Source organism: Danio rerio, chromosome 12 (genome assembly GCF_049306965.1).
Source record: "Danio rerio strain Tuebingen ecotype United States chromosome 12, GRCz12tu, whole genome shotgun sequence".
Taxonomy (NCBI): Eukaryota; Metazoa; Chordata; class Actinopteri; order Cypriniformes; family Danionidae; genus Danio; species Danio rerio.
The window spans coordinates 6,233,494-6,246,209 of NC_133187.1; the positions used below are offsets into that span (position 1 = coordinate 6,233,494).

Sequence of the window (12,716 nt, forward strand, 5' to 3'; positions counted from 1 at the left end):
AGGGTAAAAATTAGTTATTCATTAATTGTTATGAATCACACTTCAATAAAACAGGTCTGCAGAAACACTTTGATTGACAGTCTCTCTTTGTACATGTTATCAGAGGGGGAAAGCCCCGCCCATTAGCAATGATCTCACCTTCATTAGCATAAACAGCCCTGAGTGAGAAGCAGCCATTATCTAACGCCATACCTGCTGAAGATAATCTCAGCGACTAAGATACATTATAAATGTTGAGTTTTAGGATACACAAATAAACACTGTAGTCTTTAGAAACTGCCTTCTTCTGAGCCATTTCTTTAGGCTAACACCACAGTACACAGTACCCGGTTCCCAACAGTGTTATTTAGACACCTCATTCCCGAACCTAACACCCCAGGTCTCTCCCCAGGACAAATGTTGGCAGGTATGTGTGTGAGCCCAATGCAGGAGTGCATTAAAGCAGTGCAGTTCAACACCCGCATATACTCTATTCTTAACCACAAGTAAAAACAGTGACACACATTCAGTATTAATCCACACAGTGGCAAAAGCTGAACTATTTTGAAACTTGACGGCAGCACAAGAGTAGGAACGTGCCATAGTAACAACAAATGGCAGTGATATGCGAGCTCACAAAAGCATTTAAATCCATAAACAAAGTAGCATGTCACGTTTTCAACATGGTTTTAGACGCTATATGAGAATATAGAGTTAACCATATATTGTACAAGCGGTTACAAGAAAGAAAACACAATTAAATACAGAGTTTGCAAGCTAGAGATAACAAGGAGGCAACCATTTTAATAGCACACACTTACACTTTTGAAATCGAGGAACTGGTCCATGAACTGTGCACTGTAAAGTCCTGATAAAGTCCCATGCATTAATAGTCTTTTCTAATCCTTCCTTTAACAAACGGCCGACAAATCCCCCTTTTTAAGCGTGAAGATTGCTGAAGCACTCGTCAGAAAAATTACGGGAACACAGTACAAGGCTGGGGCTATAATGCTGAAGTATTTTTGCAAAAATAAACCTCAACCACTGACAGTTTCATCTTTGGGTAGGGAGTTATTTTCCCTTACACTTCCAATAATATCCAGCTGAGTACAGCGTCTTCATGACATGATTCAACAGGCGTCTGCTACAGTGTTCTTCCTCTTCTTTTTCTTGCTACTGTGTTTGCCAAGGGTTTTAATTTTCCCGGGTTTCCCGCGCAACAAATGGACGGAGGATGGATGTGTTCCAGAGGATCAAGTTCCATATCGACATTACCCTGAAACGGCTAAAGACTCGTTGCACTTTGAGTTGACTCTTTTATGAATGAATCGATAGATTCAATTAATCAAACAGAAAGCAGGTAAGATAAAAAAAAACACAGAAGGCAAAAAATAAAATAATAGGCAATTAACAGGGTGAGAACATGGCAAGATCTGAAAACGTGATAAAAAATTAAGCATTTTTTTTGGATTGCTTTTGAAAACACTGTCCGTTGGGTTTAGGGAAGTGGGTGATCGGGTCAACCAGCGCTTTTGAAACACTATCGGTTGGGTTTAGGGTAGGTGGTGCCAATGAAGAGAATGCTCGGTTTCCCATAATTTAGCTCCGTTGGTTGACTGAGCAGTTAAAAGACTAGCATCAGACAAGCATAAGGCATGACTAGCAGTGTATTAGATTAAAAGCCCAGATAAATATTGAGGTGCTAGACCATTTAAGGCAGGGGTCACCAAACTTGTTCCTGGAGGGCCGGTGTCCTGCAGATTTTAGCTCCAACCCTAATCAAACACACCTGAACAAGCTAATCAAGCTCTTACTTGGAATACTTGAAACATCCAGGCAGGTGTGTTGAGGCAAGTTGGAGCTAAACCCTGCAGGGACACCGGCCCTCCAGGACCAGGACTGGTGACCCCTGATTTAAGGCCTCGTACACAAACATGAGGATTTTAAAATCAATGCAAAAACTGACTGGAAGCCAGTGCAGATTTTAAATAGGGGTTCTGTACTCTCTTGCACTGGTCCTAGTTAGACTTCTAGCTGTTGAATGTTGTACTAATTGTACATATCAGTAATGAGCCTGGGTTAATCCCATTTGAATTTAAAGTGACAGTCACCAAAATGCCATAATTTGGATCAAAATCTAAAAGGTTTCAAAGAGATCTAAAAAATATTCATGTGGTATTTTAAACTGAAACTATACACTCATAAGAGACTTCTTTTATGTTTTGTAAAAAGGGGCATAATAGATCACGTTTAAAAACAAATTAAGCAAGTATTGACAGTGTACATAACCAACAACTACCTTTTTTTTTATTAAAAATTGTAATATTGAGATCTTCAGCACAGTAGAATGCCACCCTGGTTGCTGCTGGAGGCTCGGGAGGCAATGAAGAATGAGAAGAGACTGAACGCATTCATGGAGTTCATTAAGAGAAGAGGAGCCCCTTCACTCCAACACAGCTGTTCAGAAGAAATGAACACATTCCTGTGAAGCACGTTCATGTTACCCAGGGAAACAGCTGCTTCTGTGCCGTATGTTCTGACACACAGCAGCCAGAAAAGCAGAGAACAGAGGATGAAAACACTGCCATAAAGAGCTCCACAGAAAACACAACATTCTGGCGTCTATTCTCATCTATTCTGAAGAAGTTATGCCATTATATTTTAAGCAACTCTCAGATTAGATGCATATCAAATAGCTATAAATTGAATTGTGAAAGCAGTGGAAAAATGCTCAAGATAGTGAAGATCAGAAATAAAGAGCACGATTGGTTTTGATCCATATAGGAGTAAAAGAGCCATTTTTAAGCATATAACATGAGTTATACTGCATATATTCTGAAACAGTGTAAAAAACTTGAATAAAATATTTCAATAAAAAAACACTGATCAGAATTAGAGAACGCTTTTAGTTATTGTTTTTAATCTGGTACATAGTGGTAATTTCCTTAATTTTCTGAAAAACTCTATTAACTGCAGCTAAACTTTAAGCCAAAGCTCAATGGAAATAAAGCCTACTAATATACCCCAACAAATAACCCAACTATAGGTTATAATAGCACCTACCCAACTGTGGGTTATTTTAATGCATTGGGTGCATGCATTCAATGCATTGGGTTATATAGATTTTTTTTTTTCATTCAGGTGTTACTATTATTACTAGTACTACTATTAGTTTTATAATTATGGCTGTGTAAATAAATAACATATAGTTTTAAAAAAATTGAAAATGCTTTATTTACAATACATTTAAGGTTCCAGACACTTAAGCGTTTTTATCTGGTTACTATAGATCGGCTATGAAGTCCGGTTGTATTATCAACAATTAGGAGTGCTAATGAAACCGATATAAAACACACGACACGGAGAGTTAATTTGAATAATTTGAAAAAAAAAAAACAACAACAACATTATTGCGTTAGAGCTTAAATAAACTTCATAACACAAAAACATTGTTACGTACACACAATCCGCTTGTTAAGTGTGACGTCACGCGAATGGGGAGACTAATGAAATGGTAATAATAAACGTTTACAAAGCGATTTAAGGCTTTCGAAAATCACGATCGTAGTATATATGTCCATGCCTAATATCCGATGGCCAGAAAGTGATTAATTTTTTTATAAATTGTGAAAATGTTGTTATTTGTTATGCAGCAAGCCCAGAGATTGTTGTGTACACTATGACTTTATAGAAAATTAACTTTAATGTGTTATAGGAATAAAACGTGATCATAAACGAATGATTTCTCCACTCAAATGAATGGCTGAAGGTGTGAGTAGGTCACCGGCAGGTGTACAGACTGGCCCACGAGATCAATGCGAAGACTAGTCTATTACTTTCAGGAGTAGGTTTCACACTCTCCACTCCTCCATGACTGCCAGAGCATCTGCTTAGGATACGGCCTGGTCTAAGATTATGGAGACCTCAGGATAATGAAAAACAGTCTAACATAAGTGTAGATGCTGTTTAAATTAAAAGTTCCTTTAGGAAGTGTTTCCGGCTCCGGTTGCCCTAATTAATGTAGCCTAACAATCCTTTAGTTCACTTTGTTGAGCTATTTCAAACTGCTAAAATAAACTCAAAATGAACTTGTGGCCATTTTTTTGTCATTTCAGTTTAAAAAGCCTAGTAGCATTAATTTGATTAAAATCTGTATTTTTAAGTATGTTTTTGCGGTTTGGCAAAGATGTTGGCTGAAGCACATATTTCCAATGAGTCTGTGTTGCAAAATTTCCAGTTTTCATTTACTTCGCAAGATGATGAGCTCTTCTAAAGTGACTGAAACCCTACAACCACAGGTTGTCCAGATGAAGACTAAAGGGACCCTTTCAGTCCTAGCAAGAGAAGTTGGTCATTATCAATCTGTGATTTCTAGAATATTGCACATTTTCAATGTCAAACATTCAAGTCTACCAGAAAGGCTGGTCGTCCAATAAAGACAAATGCACAAGAGGGCAGGATAATGCAGAGAATCTGGACATTTAAGACAGTGGTCCCCAACATTTTTATCACAGCGGACCAGTCAACGCTTGACAATTTTACTGCGGACTGGGGGGTTGGTGTGCTGGCTGGTTCGTATGTTGCTATGTGACCATCAACCGTTTTCTCAGACAATGACAAGCTGACAAATCATTGCTGTCACTCTGATACAAGTTTTATTTATACAGAAAATTACTAAGCACTGCAGTAGTCTACCGAAATGTGTAAATTCCAAACAAGCTAAAGTTCTTGTCTTTAAGTGAGTGTGTCTGAAAGCTAATTGCCTGCACAAGCCGTGCACCTCTATTGGAAATAACGAACTTATGCGAACTCTAGAAAAGATGCGATATGCAAACGACCCCTAAAAGGCTACCATCATTTGCGATCTCCAACAGTTGATCGTCTTGCACAGACCTTCTGGATTCACCTGATTTGTTGACAAATGGGTTGTGGATCTTTTCCTTAAATGTTCGCGGGTCCTTCACTGGGCTTTTTCCCCTTAGCAAAGAAACTTTCCAATGATGTCTGTTACTCATTTTGCTGCCTGTGGGTTAAATTTGAGCGCTCAAGTGACAAAGAATATGGTAATTTTTCAAAATAAAAGATTTTCCAGAATAAAAGATCAGACTCGGATAATAAATAAAACAGAAACAATTAATGATTTCTTGTGCAGCCCGTACTAATTGATTCACGGACCAGTACCGGTCTGCGGTCCGGGGGTTGAGGACCACTGATTTTAGAGACTCCTTCATCAGCAAAAACAATCAAAATACCCAACTAGCCATTGTTAAAGAGCATGTTGTGTGGACAAATAACTTTTCCAAAGTTTTATTTTATTGATGAAAGCAAGTTTAATTTATCAAGGACTGATAGGAAACATTACAAACTGGAGAAAAAATTAAGCCTAAGTGTGTGCAGAATCAGTGAAGGTGGTGGTGAAGGGTGAAGGTTTGGTGGTGTGGTGTGAAAGAGAATACTCTCTTGCAGAAAGCTTCATTTCTGTAGAAGAACCTGCTGTGAACTGGGATCCTTCAGAGGAAAAGATCGAGACTTAAGGTCAGATGTCTGACACACTTATGAAGGAGTAAAGATGAAGCCTCATGTGTCTGATTCCAGCGACGCTCCAGGGACAGACGAGTCTTCATTGAGGCCATCTTCCAGCATAAACCACGGCGAATGAAGTTCTGCACAAGACTTTTGGCCAGCGGAGAAATTAAAATGGTCGTGCCCAACTGAGTCTGGTTCTCTCAAGGTTTTTTTTTTTCTTCACTCCCATCAGGTGAAGTTTTTTTTCCCTCTCCGCTGTCGCCACTGCCTCGCATGGTTCAGGATTGGTAGAGCTACGCATCGATGAATTTGCTCTTCAGTGTTTGAACTCTCAGTAATGATTAAATCACACTGAACTGAGCTAAACTGAACTGAACTGAACTGAACTTAAACACTAAAACCTGAACCACACTGTTCCAGTTACTAAACCACACTGTTCCAGTTACTATGACCATTTATGTGAAGCTGCTTTGACACAATCTACATTGTAAAAGCGCTATACAAATAAAGCTGAATTGAATTGAATTGAATGAAGCCATGAAATGCGGAAACATCATGAGAAATCATTAGGTCACTCGTAGCACATGCTAAATGTTAGTGGGTGTTCATGTACTATATATGTGTGTGAGAAAAGAAGCAAAGAAAGTTTCAGATAGAAAGCTGGAGTCAGTTTTTATGCTTCCTACAGCTGGCAGTCATTTACAGACCGACTCCTCTGACAGCTGCGGTCCTCTGAGAGCGAATTACGGGGGTCTTTTCCTTTCTTTTGCTTTAACACCCCAAAACTTTCTCCCACAGCAGCCTTTACAGCACCCCAGGAAGACTCCGTACAGAATAAAACAAAGATGTCAATAAAATGAAACAGAGAACACACACTTAATACATAATTTATATTTGGAGGAGCTGAGATGTTTGTGAAAATAAACACCCCAAATTAAGATCTTATTTCCGTTATTGTTATTAATAACAATAAAGATAAATGTGAATGTTTCTTATTGTTTGTTAGTGTCTAATGACTAATCCGGTTGTGATGATGCTTGGCTGTTATTATTCTTGTATTCCTATTATTGTTGTGTTGGTTTTTGATTAAAAGGACTACCGCAAATTCATTCTTCTACTTATTTTAATTTTGTAGATAGGTGACAAATTTTGGTTTATTTGCACAATCATTTGACACATTCACATGTACCGTATGCATGTATTTAACACACCCATATTTGATATCATTTATTTAATGATATAGCATAATTTAATACTAGGGTAATTAAATATTTAAATTTGTGTATTCTTCTTTGATGAAATGGACACTTTATTTTGATGAAATTCATTAAAAACTAAAATTTTCTGATATTCTACACTACCTGACAAAAGTCTTGTCGCATACGTTTTGTAACAACAAATAATAACTTGACTTCTAGTTGATCATTTCGTATCAGAAGTGGCCTCTAAAAGTCTAAAAATGGCCTCTAGATTACGCTTATTGTATCAAAATAAAATATAATCATGCAACTAGGATGTTTCATCTCAGATATTTTACGTTGCACATACAGTACATCCTGAATTTATAGACAGAGAGATGTTTCCCTGATGAGTGCACAGAGCTCCTGTGATTCAGTCTGTATGAAACCTTGAACTTCATTATCTCAGAGAGCTCTCTGATGTTGTCAACATTGCAGCCCACAATAAGAGAGAGAGAGAGAGAGAGAGAGAGAGAGAACTCAAGTAGGAGGCTCTGCTCCTTCCCGCCCCTCCAAATTTAATTAAATTCCAAACTTCCTCTCATCCTCCTTTCATTAGTAAGTGTGACGTAAGGAAGAACATGTACGCACTTGTTCACACACATTTGAATGCATGTGAAATCCAAGTAAATTTTAATACTTTTAATATTTAATACTTTCCTTCAGCTTAGTACCTGATTTATGAGAGGTCGCCACAGCGGAATGAACCACCAATTACTCTGGTGGTTCATATGCATATGTTTTATGCAACAGATGCCATTTCAGCCATAGGACCAAGAGTACACTAACTCATGAACCCCCAAGCACTGGGAAACACTCAGGTATTTTTATAAACATTTTTTCCCGCATTTGTTTTAATAAAAATCTATATACATGAATCCACCAGCGGGCGCCTTCTATATTTTTGCAAATCTGAAATACGTTACTTAGGGCTTGTTTTGTGGTACATTTCAGATTCACATCCTACTTCTAGGAAAAAGCAGGACTTGTCGTACAGATCACTTAGCGAACCACTGACCTAAACCCTTGTCTAAACCCAACCAATAGTGTTTTCAAAAGCAAACACTGCGTCCACATAGTTTACCTTGATTTTACAGTGCTTTAATTTTTATTCTGAAACTTTGCTTTACCAGACTCAAACCCAAGTGCTCTACATCCCAAGTACAACACTGTAAAAAGTGAGCTAACAGGCAAACTGACCACAGTTGTCAACATGTTCATTCTGAAAATGTAGCCCTATATACATTTCTGGAGATCGCAAATTATGTAGCCAGAGCTACACTGAAAAAAAAATTATTCAAAGATGATTCCTTGGATTTACTCATATTTTACATTAAGTGGTTGTAAACAATTTAATTGTTTTGAATAAAAACAAACAAATTAAGTTGAACATTATTCAATTTAATTTGTTTGTTTAAATTTAACATAACTAAATTGTTTGCAACAGTTCTGCATGCAACACTTTTTTCAGTTTAGGTCTGGCTGCGTTTTGTCTTTAAAACGAACACAACAGGGCAGTATGATGCCTTTTTTTTTGCTCTTAACAGCTGACTACCTATGGATAGGTTTTCTGCTGTTACCAGTTTGTCTAGTAGCTCGACATGTACGTCAGCAGACTTGAGACGCAGAGCGGATCTGATCACGACAATGGGGCTCGAGTCCAATGATAATGGTTCCAGAAGCAGGTGACAAAAATAAAAGCTAATAAAATAAAATAAACAAGTAAATACAGCCTGATCTCACGAGGAAACGTAAGTATTTTATGTTTTGTCAGTTTATTGGCTAATTCATACAAATTCGAAAGAGTTGAGTCTTACAAAAATGTAAGATTTTAAAAAGGAGGTGTGGCACCTAACCCCAACTCACTGTCATTGGGTGATGAGAAAATCGTACCAATTTGTATAAATTAGATTGTACAAATTTATACAAATTAGCCACTAAATCAAAAAGTTACGAATTGCTGTGAAATTGCATTAGTAAATAACAGGGTGAGAATGTGGTAAAATCTGAAAACGTGGTAAAAAATCAGGTGAGGGCTTTTCTTTTTATGGATTGCATTTTAAAACACTGCTGTTGTGTTTAGGGAAGGTGGTGGGCACTGGTCAATCACTGCTATTTAAAACACAATTGGTTGAGTTTAGGGAAGGAGGAGGGTGGGGGGATCAGTTGGTTGGTCAGTCATTTGGTCGACAGCGGCCTCGGGTGGATTTACGTGAGAACAGTAGGCACAAATGGCACTTGCTAGAGTAATCTAAGAACTGAAAAAAAACGTACACACCGGCCTCTGGTGGATTCGCGAAAGCAAAAACTACAGAAAAACGTAGCTCCTGGGACATATTTTGCTCTCTCCAGAAATGTATATAGGGGTACGTAATCAGAATGAGCCTGGGTTGAAAGTATGGAGATAGACAGATTTAATGTTGTAAATCTAAATTGGGCTTTTACATTAGAATAACAATCTACAAAAAAAAAAAAAAAATATATATATATATATATATATATATATATATATATATATATATATAAATATATATATATATATATATATATATATATATATATAAATTATTTATTTTTTGTTACATATTGTAACACTAGCATTTATATATATATATATATATATATATATATATATATATATATATATATGCTAGTGTTACAATATGTAACAAAAAAATTTATAATTTAAGGCAAGCTATGTCTTCAAATTCAAAAGACACATTAACAGACTTTTAACCACAAACTCTAGAACTTCACCAAAGTGTTTATATTGTTTCATGCATACATTTGATTTGACGAATGGTTTATATTTCTGAAACAGCCCGAGACTCTGTTACACAGTTCTCCTCTGAACATCACTGTTTAATTCATCAACAATTTTACACCCATTACCTGCCAAAGGCGTTTGTGTAAAGCCGCAGCTGTGCGCATTTTCCGGTGGATTTGAGAGCGCTTAATGGAAATTACGCACTCGAAGGAAAGACGGAACCATTTGTAATCGTAACAACAAAAGCCCGCGCTCAGTCTGGATGACCAGTGGAGCTGAACACTCATCCTGTAATTGCAGGCTTTCCCGAAGAACTTCAATGCTTTGGCCAGGCCGCAAATGAGAGGTTTAAACACTCAACATCAAACAAAGAAGGTCTACAGGAGACGCTCATGCAGAGTCTGTGTCGGTTTGAACATCTCTCTCACTAAAAGGCTGAGCTCTGTGGATCATGATATTTGAGAGAAATAAATGCACAGCACTGACTTCCTGAGCAAGGGAAAGTGTGAACAATACTTTAATCCTCCGCCAGTTCACTACAGGCGTGTATGTTATTCAGTCTATTCAGATAAGACAGTTTTTCCACTGACCGGCCAGAATGAACTGATGATAAAAGGAGACAACAACATTGAAGCAAGCAACAAGTGAAACAAATAAAAGCCGGCAGTGTAAAAATTTAAGACATTTCTGTGAATGAAAATTATTTTGCACTGTAAAAAATGATGAGTTCCACACAATTGCTTAAAGTTTTCCCAACACAAATCGATTCAGTTATCATAATTGTTTTTTTTTTTTACAAATTTCAGTGGATTAAAGGAAAAACAATTTATTTAACTTAAAAATTAAGTTGTTTCAACTCACTGTAAATAATGTAGTTTGAGCAAGCAGCAAGTCATTTTTAATGTATTATTAATGGGGTTTGCCATAGGCAAAGTCCATTCTTACAATTGTGCTGGCTTATTATTCTTCTTCTTCCTTCTTCCGTACCATTTTTCGGCGCGTAACTAGTCCCGCAGCTTTCGTCCCAGACCCTTGAAAGTGGCCTCAAATCGTCCGGTCTTATCGGGAATGGTGTGCTATGACTTTTATAAGGGGTGGGGGTTTTTTTGGCCCCGCAGGGGCCAAAAAACCCCCCCAAAAATCCCATAGACTTAACATTGAGCCGAACTTTGACGACTCGCAGCGCCGCGTGTGAATTTCATAGAAATATGGGATTCACAGCATCTGTAGAGGGTTGCAGCCTAAGTGAGAACATACCTTGCAAGGGGGTATAAGTTGCACCCCTGGGGCTCTAGGACGTCCCAAAGTGCTCCCATTGACTTACATTGGCCCCATTGACTCCCATTCATTTTTCTAGGAGAGCACTAAACGCGCCGCGAAATGGGACGACCTTTTAGGCGTTATAGCGCCAAGTGTGAAATTCGTAGAAATATGGGATTCGCAACATTTGTAGGGGGTTGCAGCCTGTATGAGAACATACCCCAAAAGGGGGTATAAGTTGTACCCCTGGGGTGCTAGGACGTCCCAAAGGGGTCCCCATTGACTTTACATTGCCCATTCACTCCCATTCATTTCTTGACTCACATGTCAATCACATTACATAGCAGTGTCATACAGACTTGGGGGTTGGCTTATTTGACTGAGGCAACCAATCAGCATCTCAATATGATTTTGAAGCTCACAAGCCACGCCCCCCCAAACCACTTAAAGACCCTTAATAACTGCCCCATTGACTTAACATGGGGTGGGACGTCCCATTGCACATCCCATTGACTTCCATTATAAATGTCACACATCAATAACATTACATAGGAGTGTCATAGAGAAATGGGGGTGGGCTCATTTGACTCAGGCAACCAATCAGCATCCCAATATGATAATGAAGCTCACAAGCCACGCCCCCAAACTGGTCCCATAGACTGCCATTATAACTGGCCTACATGCATATCTATGCTTAGCAGTGTCCTATTGGCTTGGGGGATGGCTCATCTGACTCAGACAACCAATGAGCATCTCAATATGATAATGAATCTCACAGGCCACGCCCCCAAATTTATCCCATAGACTGCCATTATAACTGGCCTACATGTATATCTTTGCTTGGCAGTGTCCTATTGACTTGGGGGTTGACTCATTTGACTTGGACAGCCAACCACATTCAAGTTCACTCTGTAACCTCGCCCATAGCAACAAAAGAGAGTACCCTAGCAACCATTCATCAACAGCTATATCTCGGCATCAGAACATCGTAGAGACTTGGGGATTGGCTCGTTTGACTCATGCTAGCAAACGGAACTTCCTATATGCTACACATGCTAGCAGTGACTAGCTACATGCTAATATTGACTAGCCAAGTACTGTAACTTGCTAGAAATGCTCACTAAGTATAAATATTTCATCAGGCATGTATGTGAGGCTTGCCTAGTAACCACCCAGGGTACCCTAGCAACTGCCTAGCAACCACCCAAATTACCCTAGCAACCGCCTAGCAACCACCTAGCAACCGCCTAGTAACGTCTTAGTAAGGGCCTAGCGACCACTCAGGACACCCTAGCAACCGCCTAGCAACACCTTAGCAACCGCTCAGAATACCCTAGCAACCACCTAGCAACACCTTAGCAACCACCTAGCAACCACTTAGGACACCTTAGCAACTGCCTAGCAACACCTTAGCAACCACCTAGCAACCACTCAGAACACCCTAGCAACCGCCTAGCAACCACTCAGAACACGCTAGCAACACCTTAGCAACCACCTAGCAACCACTCAGGACACCCTAGCAACCACCTAGCAACACCTTAGCAACCACTCAGGACACCCTAGCAACCACTTAGAATACCCTAGCAACCACCTAGCAACACCTTAGCAACCACCTAGCAACCACTTAGGACACCTTAGCAACCGCCTAGCAACACCTCAGCAACCACCTAGCAACCACTCAGAACACCCTAGCAACACCTTAGCAACCACCTAGCAACCACTCAGAACACCCTAGCAACCACCTAGCAACACCTTAGCAACCACTCAGGACACCCTAGCAACCGCCTAGCAACCACTTAGAATACCCTAGCAACCACCTAGCAACACCTTAGCAACCACCTAGCAACCACTTAGGACACCTTAGCAACCGCCTAGCAACACCTTAGCAACCACCTAGCAACCACTCAGGACACCCTAGCAACCGCCTAGCAACGCCTTAGGAACCA

The 12,716-nt window shown here is 39.2% G+C and overlaps 1 non-coding gene across 1 annotated transcript; it reads left to right on the forward strand.

Moving 5' to 3' along the window:
* The first annotated feature begins 6,873 nt into the window (after nucleotides 1-6,873).
* On the forward strand, nucleotides 6,874-6,983 carry mir2186 (microRNA mir-2186). The gene has a single exon (NR_030660.1). It is a non-coding gene; the product is annotated as a microRNA mir-2186 (primary transcript).
* The last annotated feature ends 5,733 nt before the right edge of the window (nucleotides 6,984-12,716 follow it).